The sequence below is a fragment of the Adiantum capillus-veneris genome, chromosome 23 (genome assembly GCF_014529385.1).
Source record: "Adiantum capillus-veneris isolate H3 chromosome 23, ASM1452938v2, whole genome shotgun sequence".
NCBI lineage: Eukaryota > Viridiplantae > Streptophyta > Polypodiopsida > Polypodiales > Pteridaceae > Adiantum > Adiantum capillus-veneris.
In genome coordinates, this window is record NC_140953.1 from 67,565,144 (window position 1) to 67,582,707 (window position 17,564).

The following is a 17,564-nucleotide window of genomic DNA, read 5'->3' on the forward strand; positions in this document are numbered from 1 at the left end:
TAAAGATGAAGATGAAGCAAATACAAGCAACAAATGCAGAGAAGAGTTGGAATTGACGACTATATATGGAGTTACGGTCACAATTGACTATCACTTAAGTTTTAGGATTTCCATCAAATGACCGCAAATGCGGGTTGTAATTATGTTTTGGGCTCATCAAGAGTTCCAAGTTGTAAACATTGAGCTATATTTAGATCCTAGGCAGTGCAGATAGCAGATTAAGTGAGTTTGGCCATTTGGGGTGCCCGACCACTTCTAAAAAGCCTAGAGAGTATATAACTCAAAACACACAATGTGAAAAGGGATTCTTACTCACTTGAGATAAGGTTTGTGAAGAAGGAGATGGCTACGGAGTTCTTGAGCTTTCTACGTGCATACATGGATGATTTGGCTTCATGCCAATAGCTAAACTCTAACCTCTTCTCTCTCATTTGCTCATGGTGTAATCAATGCTTGATTAATCAAAGATTAGTGGCCGATTTGTTGATTAATCTCTCTCTTTTTCATATTTCCCTCTTGTTTAACCATACTACTAAAAGAGCCATAAAGAAGATAGCCATCTTGAACCACATATGGTTCTTGCATCTTCCCTAGTGCTATGGCAAACATAGCATCTCAAAAATCTAGTTCAGTTGCATACTCGTCTACCATAGAGGTTAGATCTTTGTGAGAGGATATTAACACAACATTGCATCGAGATCTACACGAGAGTGCATTGGCTACTTGATTGTGCTTCCCAAGAATGTGAGCAATGTGAAAATGAAATTGCAAAAGTAAATTATCCCACCTCTTTTTTTTGTCGAAAATCTTGGTTTGTGTCATGAAGTACTTGAGACTCTAGTGATCCATTTGACCAATGAAGGGTGTCCCAATTTAAGTAATGCTTCCATGTATCCAAGGCATGTAAGACAACTAGAAGATGTTTTTCATAGATTCCAAGAATCATATCATCAGAGTGCAATCAACAAATCTCATATGCTATGGCATGCCCTTCTTGAAGTAGTACCGCTCCAAGGCAATCATCACTAGCATCACAATGGACCTCAAATGGCTCTAAGAGGTCTACTAGCACTAAGACAAGCTGAGGCGTGAGTTTCTCTTTAATTTTAGTGAATGATTTTCTCTCTTTTTCAGTCCATAATGAATCTTCTATAGTATAAGCACATTCCAATAAAACTTCGTAGCTCATGTAGATTCCTTGGTTCAACTTCCATTCATTTATCACCTCAAGATTTTGTGGATCCATATGGATACCATCCTTTGAGGTAATATGACCTAAATATTGAATCTCTTCTAAGAAGAGTTCACTTTTTTTACCATTAATGAATAACTTATTCTCTTGCAATGCTTGAAACACTGCTTTGAGATGCTCTTTGTTCTCTTCTAAGGACTTGGAGTAGACTATGATATCATCTAAGAAAACTCCAGTGTAAGCCCTATATAGGTACACAAAAATTATTTCCATCATTTGATTGAATGTGGCTGGAGCATTTGTCAGCTTAAAAGGGATAAGATATTTGTACAAGCCAAAGGTGGTTGTGAAGGCTGTCTTATGAATATGTTCTTGTACAATTTGTATTTGATGATAGCCACTTTTAAGGTCAACTCTACTAAAGTAGGTAGATCCTTGTAGTTCATCAAACAAATCCTCAATCCTTGGGATTGGAAATTTTTTCTTCACTGCCATCTTGTTTAATGCACGATAGTCTACATAAATTCTGTATGTATCATCCTTTTTGTGCACTAATAAGATAGGAGAAAGAAATGGTGAATAGCTAGGTCTTACCATTCCTTTTTGCACAAGTTCATTAACTTGTGACATAATCTCCTCTTGATGGGCTGGTGAGACTCAATGAGGAGGCTTGTTAGGAGGAGAGCTTCCTAGTAAGAGCTCAATCCTATGTCCGACATCCCTCCTTCTAGGAGGTAGCTCTCTTGGGATGTTAATGATAAAAATATCAGAATGCTCATTAAGAAATGAGTGGAAATGTTTTTCTAATTTTAATGAACCATTAGAAGAGTCAACATTATTTCTAGAAACATCCTTGACAAATATCATGTAAGCAAAAATAGATTTCTTTATTGATTTGTCAAAGGTGTCATGAGATACAATGGGAATGGTGTGTCCCTTCTCATTGAATTGCAGAGTGATGTATCTACCCTTGTATTGAAATGTTCCCAATATCTCTAGAAATTTGATGGAAGCATCCATACAATCAAACCATGGTGCTCCAAACAACTCATCCTCATTCTTGATTGGAGACATGAGAAAATTTTGTTTTTCCACATACCCTTGAGCATGAAGCCTTAAATTTTCAATTAAAGGTGTGATTGGAGTCTCTTGGCCTTCAAAGGGTCCTTCAAGAGCACCCATCTCATGAGCTTATATCCCTATCTTTAATGCAAATCCCACAAATATATAGTTGCGTGTGAAACCAGAATCAAAGAGGATGAGAGCATCATGTTCTCTCACTTTTCTCCATGCATAACGTAAGGGACTTCAAGGTGGAAGACTGCCCTTTTGCACGGATTTCAAGAATTACTTCCAAATGTACTTGCCTATCTGGAGAAGATGCCCAACAAAGGATAGATGTGGGATCATAAAGAGTTGACCGCCTTCTACCTCCTATGGAAGCTTTGAAAATTTTCCATGACCCACTGGAAACCTTGCGAGCAAGAAATTTCCACCCCACACCCATAAGGCCTCCAAGATGGTGAAAGAAGTTTCCTCTTGAGCTCTCATATGAACCTTCAGAAGGGTCAAAAGAGTCATTTTTTGATAGAGATCTTAGTCTTGATATTCTCCACATTTAACTCAAAATTAAAGGCTATGGAAAATTCATGAACAGTCTCTAGATCCTTCCTTACCTCAGGGTTGGACTTTAAGAATAATGGCAAGTCATCAGCAAATAGCTTTTTAAAGAGTTGCTTGATACCAGGCAAAGCTAGCCCTTGAATTTCCCCTATTAGAGCACTTGTCTCAAGCATGGTGACTAGGGGATGAGAATCAATTGCAAACATTAGTGGGACTAGTGGGAAACCTTGATTGATTGATCTTTTAATTTCAAAGGCACCCACAATTCTCTTATTAAATATTAGCTCGGAATGAGTGCCTACTCCTAGGGTGTGTATTAGCTAATGGAGCTGAGGACCAAGGCCCATTGCTTTCATGACATCTTCAATGTATGGCCAAAAGATCTAAATGTAAACTTGTCTAGATCAAGTTGTAAGAGGATACATTCTTGATTGATGAAGTTTGCATACCCAATGCTGACCATTGCTTCCAGAATGTTATCATAAATGTTATCATAAATTGACCTCCCTTCGATAAATCCATGTTAGTGGGGGGTGATAGCTTTATCCAAGAGAGGAAAAATCCTAGGGGTGATTGCTTTGGCAATGATTTTGTATGCTATTGACATCATTGTGATGGGTCGCTAGTGTTTCACATGAGAACAACAAACAAGATTTGGTATAGGTTTGATGAGACCTCTTTTCACACTTTAATATAGCACCCCTGCAATAAGATCTTTGTTTACCAATTGCATACTGGGGGTCTTCAAGTCCTCCCATATCTCCTTGCAAGAAGTAGCATCTATCAAGCCATGAGGTTGCATGAGCATATTGAATGCTCGTGTAGGTGAAGCTTGGTGTGTTGTTCCACGGCCTAGTTGAACACAGGTCACATCGAGGCCTACTTCTCACATAGACTTTTCCACTTTCCTTTTTTGAAACCCACTAATAGACATGAAGAACCGATTCTATTTTTTCTATTCTTCACCATATTCAAGTCACCCATCAAGCACCAATCACCCTCCACAAGAGAATCTCTAGGATAGACCCACAATCTAGCTATTGCAGGGGCCATATACATTGACAATGTTGAATAGATGCCTTTCCCAATTAATCTTTATCCTTAGGAATCTCTTTGGAGCATGGTTTAGGACCACTTTAGGTTTCTATCTACAATGGTAAAGATGCCATTGTAACTATCTAATCCATCTCCATAGAATGCCAACCTCTTGCTTGATGCTTGCTTCCTTCTACTAGAAGCATCCAACTGGTGTTCTTAGATAGCCCAATGGTTGACTTCCATGGATTTCCTTATCTTATCCTGAAGCATGGCATATTTCTTGTAGGTCTTTATGCCCTTCACATTCCAATAGTGGGATAGAGATGTCTCCAATCTCTTCTACCTTGGAGAGCTCTTCCTTCATAGTCTCTTTCAGATATTCTTCCTCAATGGATAGTTTCCAAGTTGAGTTTGTTGGGATCCGACTAACTTTGTCGACAAAAGGTTCTTGGGGTTGGTGTCCCATAGCACCTCGAATAGGTTCTCATAAAGAGAGGGAGTTTTGGGGTTATCAGGCCGATTTTTCTTTAGTTGTCCAAATGCCCTTGCCAAATATTTGAAGCATTTGCATGAGATGTTGTATATTTTTTGCCAACCTTCATGTTCCTTGCTAAATGTAGGCACAAGAACTATCTTTTGACTTGTCAGAGTTGGTTCTTTCTAAACGGGGAGAGGAAATGAAGTAGAAGTTAGGAGCAAAGAGAGGGGGTGGCCTTTTCTCCATTGTTTGGGGTCCAAATCCATTGCATTTAAAGAAAACCCAACGATTTTGGATTCAAGGTTGCAGGGATGCATACAGAACTTTGAGAAGATGAAGAAGCTCAAGGCACACGATAGAGAGTTTATTGCTTAGTGTGCAAATAGAAAGATAAGTTATCCCTACAATGATGGTCGTATATACAATGCACGGGGGGGGGGGGGGGGGGGGGGGGGGGGGGGGGGGGGGGGGAATACCTAGTGAGGTCAAAAGTGTGTTGGCACTCCTAAGTGTGTTCACACACATGATTTCCACATATATGGTAACAAATCCCCACCAAAATAGATGCACTAAATGAGAACTATCACACAATGTATAGGGGAAGTTCCATGCCCTAAGGACATGATCAATCCACAAAGAAAATCAAGCACAAAGCTTTGGAGAAAGCTTCAAAATTCTCGAGGAAATTCCTTTGTGAATAGATCTACAAGGTTGTCATGTGCTAGCACATAAGCCAACAAGCTAATCTCTCCTACTGAGAGTCTCTCCATGACATATAGTGATAATGCACCTCAATGTGCTTTGTGCAAGCATGAAAAAAAGGGCTCCTTGTAAATACTAATGTGCTCTGACTGTCAGTCTAGATGATGTTGGCAATGTCTTGTCCAACACCCAAATCTTCCATAAGACGTCTGAGCCATACACATTCAATCATACCTATGAAGATTTCCCTATACGTAGCCTCACAATTGGGAGTGGACACACCATGTTTATTATTTCTCAGCAATGATATATATGAGCTTTCAAGCATGAAACAAAAACCACTTGTGGAAAATCATGTGGCATAACAATTATCCCAATCTAATTCTAAAATAGCATACAAATTTAGCAGCAATGATCCCCCTTGGGATAGATCAACCCAAGCTATAAAGTGCCATTCAAGTAGAAAGTATCCTTTTAATAGCATGTGAATGCTTAGACCCTAGGCAATGCATAAATTTGATGATCTATGAGACTAAAAACTAAATATCCCTTCCTCACATTGCATGCATAAATAAGTTTGATAAAGAGGGACATAAGCAAGATCGCCAACATCATGAAGACTCAATTTTAATCCTCTTTTCATTGGAGTAGCAATAGGTTTGCAATCTCAAGTCCAAACTTGCATTGTAACGGTTCTATGTATCTTGCTTGACACAAAGAAATACCTCCATCACACTACTTAAAATGTACTCCCAAGCAATTATGCAAAAGATCCAAGTCTTTCATCTTGAAAGTGACATTCAATTCAACCTTGAATTCACCAATGTGTGTCTCATTCAGACGAATAATTAGCGCATCATCTAAATACAAAATGACGATGAGAAATAATCATCCTCACACTTGATATACAAAGTGATCTATGTTGGACTGTTACGAACACCTTATTTAACCAATTGAGTGTCATATTTCTCATACCAAGCACGAGGAGCGTGTTTCAACCCATACAAATCTTTATTACATTTTCACACTTTATTTTCTTGTACTTTCTTAATAAAACCATGAGGCTACATTGCATATACTTCTTAACAAAACCATGAGGTTGCATTGCATATACTTCTTCAAAATGATCTATCAATCCATATAGAAAATGAACATTAGTCATACAACAAGTGGGAGCAAAATTCTCTTCATAGTCAATGCCTTTATGATGTGTATAACCTTATGCAACAAGTCTAACCTTATAGCAATCAATCTCACCTCTCTATAAGTAAATCATGTTTTGATTGTATGGAAGCCGTCCAATTTTTTGAATTTTGTGTTTCATAAAAATAAGAGGTTCCTCTTCATCACACAAACTAGAAACAGTCAAAGGATAATAATCTGATGCATACGATGCGTGGCAAGAACTTGAGCGAGTACGACTAGACATTTTGACATACCCCTAGCCTCTTCATTCTCAAATCTTTCCACATCATGTACATTTGTATCAATAATAGACTAATCCGTAACATTTTTAGAAACCCCTCTAGACTATATATTTGTCTCATTGGAAGTTACATTTAAGTTTCCACCATTAAAAAGAGGCAACAAGGTGTCATAAATGTCATGTGAGCTTCCATTACTATCTCTGATACATGATAACAAAGGCTAAACAAAATCTTCCACAAATACAACATCTCCTAAAACCAAGATACATTTTTTGTGGATGGTATAACCTGTAACCTTTTCTTTTAGGATTGTAACCAATAAAAATTGCATTTTGACAACCTTACAATCCAAAAAAAATTCACTGCTTTTGTGGCACCAAAGCATACGCTAAACAACCAAAAATGTGCATGTGTTGAATAGATGGCTTCTTATCATGTCATGTTTCATAAGGATTCATAGACTACAAGGCTTTGGCGGGAAACCTATTAAGTACATAAGTAGCACACATGACAACCTCAAGCCAAAATTAATGTCGTAAATCTTAACTCTTGACCATGCATTGTTCATTTTCATAAGATTTTTTTTTTCTTTTTGCAATACCATTTTATAGAGGTGTATATCACACTGTATATTGGTGTTTTATCCCACAATTGGCCAGAAATGCATTAAATTCATGAGACATATACTCGCTCCTTGATCTAAACAGAGGGTGCCCATAGTATGTTTAGAGACATTTTCAACCATGATAAAAAATTGTTTGAAGCACATATGCACTTCGGACTTAGCTTTAAGTGGATATACCCATATATGCCAAGATAAATCATCAATAAAAGGCACAAAATACAAGTAATTACCCATGGATGGAGTCCTCATAGGCCCACAAACATCACTATGCACAAGTTTTCAATGTGCTTAGGAGGTGATTCAAGAGGTGCCAAAGAAGTAACTATATCAATCTTTTTGCAAACGTGATAAACTCACAAAAATTCAGATACCCAAAACCTACATGCCAAAGTTTGGTATTTGAAATAGCCTTTGAATCCACAACTGCATTTGCAAAATTCTACCTACACTCATCATACAAAGTGAGCATATATAGCCCACAATACAAAATTTTAGATGCAACAACTTTATGTACATTTGTCATCCACAAGTTTGACAACAAGACCTAGTCTTACAAGTGTAGATACAAACAAAAAGGTTATTTTTTATCCTTAGTACATAAAGTGGATCAGTAAGTGTGAAAGAACTCCCATTTGTAGCATTTAGCACAATATTTCCAACTATCTTAACTGGATAAGACATTTTTGGCACAATTGATCGTATTTTTGTGAGGGATAGCCTTGACACACGCAAACAAGTCATGATGCAAGAAATTTACTTTGTAGCACCACTATGAAATTACCAGCCAAAAAAGTGACTCTGCAGCAGTTGACATACATGCATCATGGACAAAAATTTCATAAGTATACTCTACACTAAATGCCCATTTTGTATCTACAACATCATCACAATCTCCATTCACCAAAGGTTCCGCAATAGCTACACTGGTAGTGGATCCAATATCTTTCTTCTTGGCCTCTTTTGCCTTCAAATTAGGAGATCTTTTTATTAAATGATTATTAGCCTTGCAATAATGGAAACCCATTTTCTTCTTGTCTTTCTCACTAGAACTCCCATAAAAGTTGTTGCCAGTAGGTCTGTACGCATGTCTTTTTAATGCGAATCTCACCAGATGCTCGGATTGGCTTTGAGGTGAAAAACGAGGGAGACGGCACGTTCGGAGAGAGAGAGAGAGAGAGAGAGAGAGAGAGAGAGAGAGAGAGAGAGAGAGAGAGAGAGAGAGAGAGAGAGAGAGAGAGAGAGAGAGAGAGAGAGAGAGAGAGAGAGAGAGAGAGCAGCTTTGTGCATCTATCAGGCACCACGACACGCACAATTGGGTGGACAGTGGCAAAGAATGGTTTGCGATGACATCACTTTTTTTTAAAATCCATTCAGTCGCGCACAGTGCAACAAGCATGCGCCTGTGCATTGGCTTAGTCCAGACGACCTTGATGTGAGCACGATATCCAAAGTTCAACATCTGCTCTTTGCATGGCGACTAAGCCTTCAATGCAGTGGAATTTGTGTGGATTCTCTCTTTTTTAGATCTGCACATGGCGAACGATTTCTTGCTGCAGTCACAGTTCTGTGTGTGTGTGTGTGTGTGTGTGTGTGTGTGTGTGTGTCTCTCTCTCTCTGCGTGATGCGCAGCATGCTGCCCTGCAAATCACTTGGGTCAGCTACAATCCTCCGTTGTCCATCATCATCCCTAGTCTGTTGCCTTGCACATAGGATAACCGTGGGGGGGGGGGGGAAGAGATGCCATGCAGGTTAGGCGACAAAGGTCGTCAAGGGCAAGGAAGTGGGGAGGTCGAGGCCACAAAGACGTGATTGCACAGGATAGCCACGGGAAGGGGAGGGGGACCAAGGTGCCAGGCGATGGGCAACAGCTTCGCCACCCACATGAGAACACAACACACGGGACATGATCTAGTAGACTTTGAAGGAAGAGGGCCAAGCGGTAGGGGGTGGATTCGGCCATGCTTCCATGATCTGCAGGATGAGCGCTGCAGGGGGGACGACGAGGGCTGATAGAGTGGCCAGTTTGAGGCAGGAGGAAGGTTTTTTTTTATATGGAGGGTTTCAGGGAAGAGTCATAGCTAGGCTGTGTATATTGGCTCACAACAGTGAGATCTACCTGCGTGGCATGTCCCGAGCTCGATCGCACAATGCACCCACCAGTTGGCAAGCTAGGAGGCACGATTAGGTAGCGCTTCTTGGGGGCATCATCTTGAGGGCCTAGGTGGCGGATTGAGGCACGGGAGGGTGGACGATGGCAAGGGAAGGGACGAGCATCGAGAAGCGTCAAACGTGGATGGTGGTGAGGTCAAGCAGCTGCGAAGAGCTGAGCAAAGGATTTTTAACAAGGTAGATCGGAAACAAAGATCCGCCAAGATTCCAGCTAATGAGAGTGGACAAAGTAGGAGTAGTAGTGTGATCTATTACTCACTAAACAACCATGAGAAGTGGTTGCATTGCTATTACCACCTTTTCTTTGAGTAGCAACAAAAGTCTATTCAATTGCACATTTTTTAGCTCTATTTTTTCTTGAAAGTGACTTTTATAAGAGAAAATTTCATACTTGATAGCTTGAGGGCTTCCTTCAGCCATCATAACCCTCCAAGTACTAGAAAAATTATGATAAGATCCTACCAATGCATGAAGAACATTCTGAACAAGTGAACTATAAAAAATAACTTCACCGGCAGAAACGAGTTGCTCATTGATATCCTTGATACCAGAAAGAAAAGTGTCTTTGTAGTCTTCCTCTTGCATAATCTTTGACTCCAACTCTTTACACAGCAATATAATTTTAGCCTCATTGTGACTTGCATAAAGACTAGTTAGAGTATCCCAAGCAAGTTTTCCTAATTTTGCTAAGAAAATGTGAGGAGAACATCCCAACAAGATTGCTCATCTTCTGTATGCAAAACAACTTTGGTCTGAATGTAATTCCTCTTAATCTTGGCACATTATTTTGCTACCATGTATGTGGTACTGATGTCTGTGAACACACTTAGGACCGTTGGGGCACCTTTTCCCTCACTAGGATATTTTTTCCCTTGTGCATTGTATATATGCACATCACTCTAGGGATAACTTATCTTTCTATTTGCACACTAAGCAATACACTCTCTATCGTGTGCCTTGATATTCTTCATCTTCTCCAAGTTTTGTGTGCATCTTGTTGGGGTAAAGACGCTCCGCCTTTTGCCCGTCCGGACGTCCAGTGCCTGACCGCCCGCCCACGTGTGTACGTACCCTTATTCTTCATTACATATGAGAATAAGGAGATCCTCATCTTTAGTCTTGTGAGTCTGCTCCACCCACACCGGCTTGTGCTCTTCCCCCTTCCCCGCACGCACCGCACCGCGCACCCACGCACACAACCACGTACACGTGCACTCATCAATTGGTATCAGAGCTACGGCTAGGCGGCGACGACGATCTCTCGGTGGTGACGGAGTTCGGTGTTTGGTGGTGTTGGATCGGAGGCAGTTCGACACAGATTCGAAAAGTAGATCTCAGAGATCAAGGTAATAAGAGCTTACACTCTACCAGGAAAAAGGGGAGAGAGAGATCAAGTTTTCTGTGAGATAGGGACATTGAGAAGCAGGTCGCTCAGGTTTTGGCAGCTTGACAGCTGTTCAGTATTTTGGCCATAACTTGAGCTAGAAAGCTCTGATTTCAAAACCTTTTTTTTAATCAAAATGTAGATCTGTTCAAGGTTTACAACTTTGTAGAAGAAATCGTTTTCTAATTCGGAGTGCAGGTGGGTAGAAAATCCAAAACACAGAGACTGTGTTTTTCAAGACAGTTTTGTGTACAACTACTTGGAGAGTGAAAGGAGATTGAGAGAAAGTGAACTGTGTGAGAAAACAGTGGCTACGTGCGGGCAAGTAAGCCTAGTGTTATCTGGCATTGGCCCGAGTTCAGTCTTCTAGCATTGTCTACGGCCTCAAGCATTGATGACTCGGCTTGGCGCATCGGTTTCGACACCGATTTGCGGCTATTCGACTAGCACGCTTTTGCCCGGCGGCGAAAGCCGACATTGAGCATTTTCTCGACTTCGAGTACAAGCAGCCATAGCATTGGCACTTCCGCTCGACGGTGGAGGACGGCTCCGACGGCCATCTTTACGACGGTCCTCCATTCCCCGGACTTCTACGGATTTTTTTCGGCTCTTGAATCTCACGTGTTTTCGATCTTAGGTTGGATTTCTCCCTTGAGCGCACACAGCTCTTGACATTTTTTTTCAATCGACGTGTTTACCGATCGATGAGGTAGTAGTTGCCAGTTCTTCAGCGGTTTTGCTTACAGGTTGTGAGCAGCTTGTGTGGAGCACTAGAGAGAATTTTTTGCACAGTTTGGTGCAGTTTCAGGCTATGTATGCTTATGTGGATACGACTTAAGCTAGGTATAGCTTGTAGGTAGAAAATTTACAGGTGCTTTTGGACAAGTACACGTCCACAGAGCCACTCCGTCCAGCAGGAATGAGCCAGCTTGCCAGGCTTTTGGTAGCGTCTGTAGACCATTTGTGGATTTGTTTACTGAGACACTGTGTGTCTAGCTTTTATGCGATTTGGTGAGATTTTTTGAGTTTTTACTCAGTTTCAAGGGAAACTCTGTCAGATTTTTCTCAAATTCTCGCCATAGTTTGCACGTATTCATAGTTTTCTCTCTGATGGTGTAGTGGTCGAGTTCACCCCCACTCTGGCAATTCTCTGCAGTTTTTTGGCTTGCGGTTTGCATTGAGTTTTGAATCATTTTGCAAAGGAAATTCTATTCGTTTTTCCCCGTCTTCTCGCCATAAAAGCTCGCAATGTTATGTCATCTTCTACAGTGGTCGATATATTCCCACTTTGACAGTGATCGAGTGCTTACTCTCACTTTGACAGATTTTGACAGGTTTTGTCAATTTGGACACAGTTTGGTGTTCTTGTACCTACTCTCACAGGAGTGAGGATTGTGATTGTGTATGCTTGTGTGGCTACAGATAGACAATCACAGGTTTCACAAGTTTTTGCAGATATTTTGCAGGTAGTTTCTCTTCGTGGGATGCGTTTTGAGCTAGCTTGTTCTCTACTTGCGTATATGGTTATGTGCTTTACGCTCAATTGAGCAGTTTGTCCCATTTTATGCTTGTAGAGTTTGCAGATTGTGGAGTTGCTTTTAGGCATATGTTAGCGTCAGATTTGATGCAATTGATCATGCTTTTGAGCATTGTGTAGTGGTCGTCACCTCCCACTTTGTTGCCAATTTGGCATGGTTTATTATTGAGATTGTACTTGAGGTTTTGGTCAGTTTACAGGGGAGATTTTGTAAGTTTTTTCCTAGATCTCTTGCCATACTTTGGTTCTTAGCCATACATTTATGGTATGCTCGTAGTGGTTACAGGTTTCCTTTGATTTTGCTTCATGTTCTCACATCGATGCATATTCCGAGCATGAGACTACAACATGCAGGTTACAAGTTTTCACTATTGAGCTACTGGTTGGTTTATACTTGATTAGCATTTAGCTGTGCAGGACGTGCTAGTAGACTCTATAGAGATAAAATAGAGCGGCAGTGCTCTAGTGAGACACAGGAGGTGTTGTCAGGCTTTGTGCAGGCAAAGGTAGAGCAGGTTTGCTCCCTAGAGACACATACAGAGTTGACAGATATGGAGTTTTTTGACATGCTCATGTTAGAGGCTAATGAGTTGGTGCCAGGATGCACAGTTTTGCCTATGGGTGAGAGGGACGCAGCTTCCCCAGTGTCGGTGTTGACATATCTATACGTGATGGGTAGTCCTGAGGATGCAGTGATTGCAGATAGCACACGGGAGGCGAGTACAGCCAGTCTTTCTTCAGCGTTCGAGTGTCTCAGGCTTGACTTGTTACTGTCGAGGCCCGACCTAGCAGCTGCAGTGGGAGTATTTGCAGCAGGGATTGTTAGTCGTACGGTGGCTAACACTAGCATGACACTTTGTGGAGCTTTGCAAACCATACAGAGTTGTGTGCGGGATTTACATGCAGGCTCTAGCATGGGTATGCACACTCGCCTACCACCAGAGCCGATACAACTGCATGTAGATCGACAGAGTGAGCCAATGGGTGTAGGTTGAGAGAGTCTCTCACCTAGTTTCTTGTACATACTAGTAGTTTAGCTAGTAGGCCTCACTTATCGGCGCATCGCCTTTAAGTGGGAGATTGTTGGGGTAAAGGCGTCTGTCTTTTGATTGCCCGGACGTCTAGTGCCTGGCCGCCCCTGCACGTGTATACATACCCTTATTCTTCATTACATATGAGAATAAGGAGCTCCTTATCTTTAGTCTTGTGAAACTGCTCCACGCACACCGGATTGTGCTCTTCCCCCTTCCCCGCACGCACCACACCGCGCACGCACGCATGCATCCCGCACACGCGCACTCATCACATCCATGTAACCCTAAAGTTAACAACTCGTATCAAAGTAGGTTGCATCCTTTCGAGCATATTTTCTAGCATCTCCAACACTCCCTCCTCACTTTCTTTGAATCCGATGAGCTTTGGTGAGAGTCAATAGGTTGAATAATACATTGGATAATCTCTTAGAGCTCGAACTGCTAAAATTTTGACTCATTTTGGCCTTCATTCTCACTGCACATAGTATTGTAAAATAGGTCCCTTATAGTCCTCTTTGGGTTGTGCTATATAGAACTTGTTAGTTCTACTTTGTTTTCCTCTTTTGAAGCCGTTTTCACATCAAGGGTTGACAACAACATATATGTTTGTTGTTGAGGATGGGGATGACTACCAGGCTTACATGATGAGACTTGTTCTTGTATCAAAGGGAATTGGAATGTTGTTACATAGGGCATTGGTGTACGTCTGCCTTTTGTGGATACATGATCTATTGAGAATGTTCTAAGTTGTAGGCCCCAATATCACTACCACATATATGGTAACAAATAATGTGCCAAAATTAAGAGGAATTACATTCAGGCTAGCCCCAACATCTACTACGAGATTCTTTGACTGGGATTTTTTTTGTCCCACCATATGCACACCCTATTTGTTGCAGTGTCTACTTTTTGTTTGGGTGGGACAAACATTAGAGCTCCCAAGGATGTCGCCAAGTCTCTCAGATTATCCATGAGCCAGAGAGGGACATTGAAGAACTCCCATCACACCGAGCATAAATCCTTGAAGGCATGGGGGACTCAAAGAAGACATCCGCGGGAAGCACCCAATTGAAAAATAGTGGGCTTTTGGATATGATCTTGAATACTATTGGCAGGTCATTGAGTTGAATTGAGAAGAATAAACTCCATAGACCCATCATCTTGATTAAGGATATGTAGTTTGTAAAGGCAGTTGATAATTTTGGCCTTGGATGGAACTCCATCCATAAATCCATACACTAACGTCCAGTTTGCTTGTTTTGCAATTGTTTCTTGATCAAGGTCGGAGGAACATTCAATGTGATAGCACCCTTCACATCCACCCTACATGCGAGTGTCTTATTTACGCTTGAAAGGCCTTGTCACATGCATGGTAGCATTTGGTGTCACCAACTCGTCAAACAACCTCTTGTTTGACAACAGACACAATCTTGTTTGACAACAGACCCAGATTGTGGACAACCCCTTTTCTAAATGATTTTTGTGAACTTTTAGCTCCATCATATTCATCCTCTTTCTTGACCACCTACCCTACTGGCTCACATTAAATAAAATCCATTAGTTAGGAATATTCTCTATTGCCCCCTTTCTCACTTTCGTTCTCCTCGGCGCTCCTCTCCTCCCTCTTACCTCTATTTGCATGGTCCTCGTCAACCTACAAAACCCTCCATAGCCTACATCCCTTTCGTGGTATTTTAGAGCCCTCCATCGCCTATAGCTCTCTCCCGCTCCTCCCTCAACCTGCAAAACCTTCCATTGCCTGCAACCCTTCTGTAGCCCTTTGCAACCCTCCATCTCCTATGGCAGCCCTCCTATGCGCAGGTGCTTGGCACAAATAGCCTGCTCGAAATCAGTGCCCCTCTGCCCACATGCTGAGCCTACGCAGTCAAAATTTACCTTCGCAACCCAATTGCATGCAAATAGGCTGCTTGAAACTAGCTGCCCTAAGCACACTGGTGAGATGCCCCTGTGCTCCTATCGCCCACCCTCTAAACTTGCACTGCGTGCGACGGGACTGCCACAACTTTGTCATGCAATAAAAATAAAAATACTATGCAACCTTCCCTTGCGCACGATTTTACCCTTCCCTTTAATTACCTTTCGCTTTCCCTTGTGAGCTATTGAGCCCATTCTCCGATTTAAAATGATTGGGTACCCCCTACTACTGGCTCTTCCTTTATTTTATTATGTACTTCCCAAGATTCCTTTCACCTCGCTGCTCCTACCCTTCAAAAAAGAACAGTAGGTTTCGACCTCAAAGCCTCACACAACGTGACTTGCCTGATGTTTTGCTAACCAGGCGAACGAGTTGCGGTGCTGACCAGCAGCGCAAATCATTCAATATTAAAAAAATGATCCCCTCCCTCCCTCTCTCTCTCTCTCTCCTGGCGTGCCATTGGAAAATTTTGCTCGTTCGCGCAGGACCTCCTGCTCTTCCCCCCCCCCCCCCCCCCCCCCCCCCCCCTTCGGGTGCTCGTCGCACAATTTTTTTCCAGTCTTTAGAGCAGTGTTTGGTGAGATTCCCCTTATTAAACCTTTTTTAAAATGTGTCCGACCTACTCAAGGATGCAAATTTCTTTTGGCCACTACCGTTGGTGGACAAGGTGTTGGATCTCTTTCCTCTATGTCTAGAAGTTTGTGTCCTTTGGTCCCAAAGACTACATCAGTGATGGAAAATTTGGGTGTGGGATCAATCTCAACAAAGAGAGATCAAGCCATCTTGACTAGGCCCTCAAGGCCTAGAGGCATGCCCCAAGCCATTGGGATCAAGTCCTAGACTGGGTGGAAAAAAACGCTTATTAAGGTAGAAACCAACACGTCAAATGAAGCAAAATAATCAAGTAGATTTTAAAGTGGAGGAAAGCAGGTCACAACGTCAGTCGTGAAAGGGGTGGGAGGATGATTGGGTGTGTGTGCAATGGGGCATGTTAGCAGAGCAGTGGGCTAGGCCTCCAACAAGCCAGGCTAGATTGCTTGCTAGGCAAGGGATGTTGAGTTTGGACACCACGGGGCACGAGAGACCACTACTAGACCTCTTGTTGCTAGAGATCACTCTAGACATTTCTCAACAGACATCACTAAATAGATATCTTTGATGCATCATCATCAGACATGGCTAAAATCTTGGTGTTTATTAGGGGATTTTAACATGGTCTCTAAAAAGCTATGCGCTTGAAGAACATACAAACCATTTCTTGGGGACGAACTAATGAGACAAATGTGTGCCAGAATTAAGGCATTTATAAGGATTTAGTAACCAAATTTTGACCTTGGAAAGTAAGGCCCAATGACATTATAACACAATTTTTCGTTCTCAACAAAAAATTTTACACTATAAATCAAGATATGTCGCCATTTCTTCAAGTTTGATCATATGATGCAAAATAAATTGAAATTATCTATTTTCTACTTTTTACTTGGTCCTCTTTCATAAAGCAAAATCTTTGCAGATTTTGTCGTTGAATCTCTTGCAGGAGCTTAATGACAGTCATAAGTTTCATGTCCTCGACAGACTTGTGAGATGCAATGTCAGTTTCCTCGTCTGCCACGTGTCCCTGTGCATGCTCCTCCTCTTCATGCCCACGCATACATCCTGAGAGGCAAGTGTAGATCAGAACATGAATTCGCTTTGTGTGTGTGTGTGTGTGTGTGCGTGCGCTCTCTCTCTCTCTCTCTCTCTCTCTCTCTCTTCTCATTCACAAGAAGATTTATAAATTTTCTCATGTAGTAAAAGAGAGATTTTCTTTGTGTTTTTCATACAATGCGTAACATCACGAGCTTATGCTCGAGAGGCACTGCATACCTAGCTAGGTATGTGAGTGACACTTCCCTCACAAAAGCTCATGAAGTTGAGGTAAGCCACAATGTGGGAAATATTGTAAGAATCTAACCAAAACTTCTTGTGATTCTCCCTTCCGGTTTCAAGGCGTTCCATGCGTAGCATCTCAAAGCTCCAGCCTCACTGCATTCTAGCACCCTCACAAGGATACTAGGCATGTGCCCTCCCCTCATTGCATCCCATGAATAGACGCATCCACTCTCTCTTGCGACTGTGAGAGCCTCGTCTCTTGCAATCTCTCTCTGATGTCTATCTGGCTCGCGCTTTACATAGAGCTGGTATCCAACAATGTCCTGCACATGCCTTGTTGGGATATTCTTGTAGCCTCCTCTCGCAACAGTATAAGACATCGGTCCATCCTCTCTCCCATCCTCGTTAATAACCAACACGGGGTGGACTCAAGGGATCAACGGCTCCCTGTGCACCCACCGTCGATTAATGACCAATAGGCCCAAAAAAATTAGAGTTCCCAGCTGGCCGTCGAGCCTTGAACCCACGACCTGTCCCTACACACTCA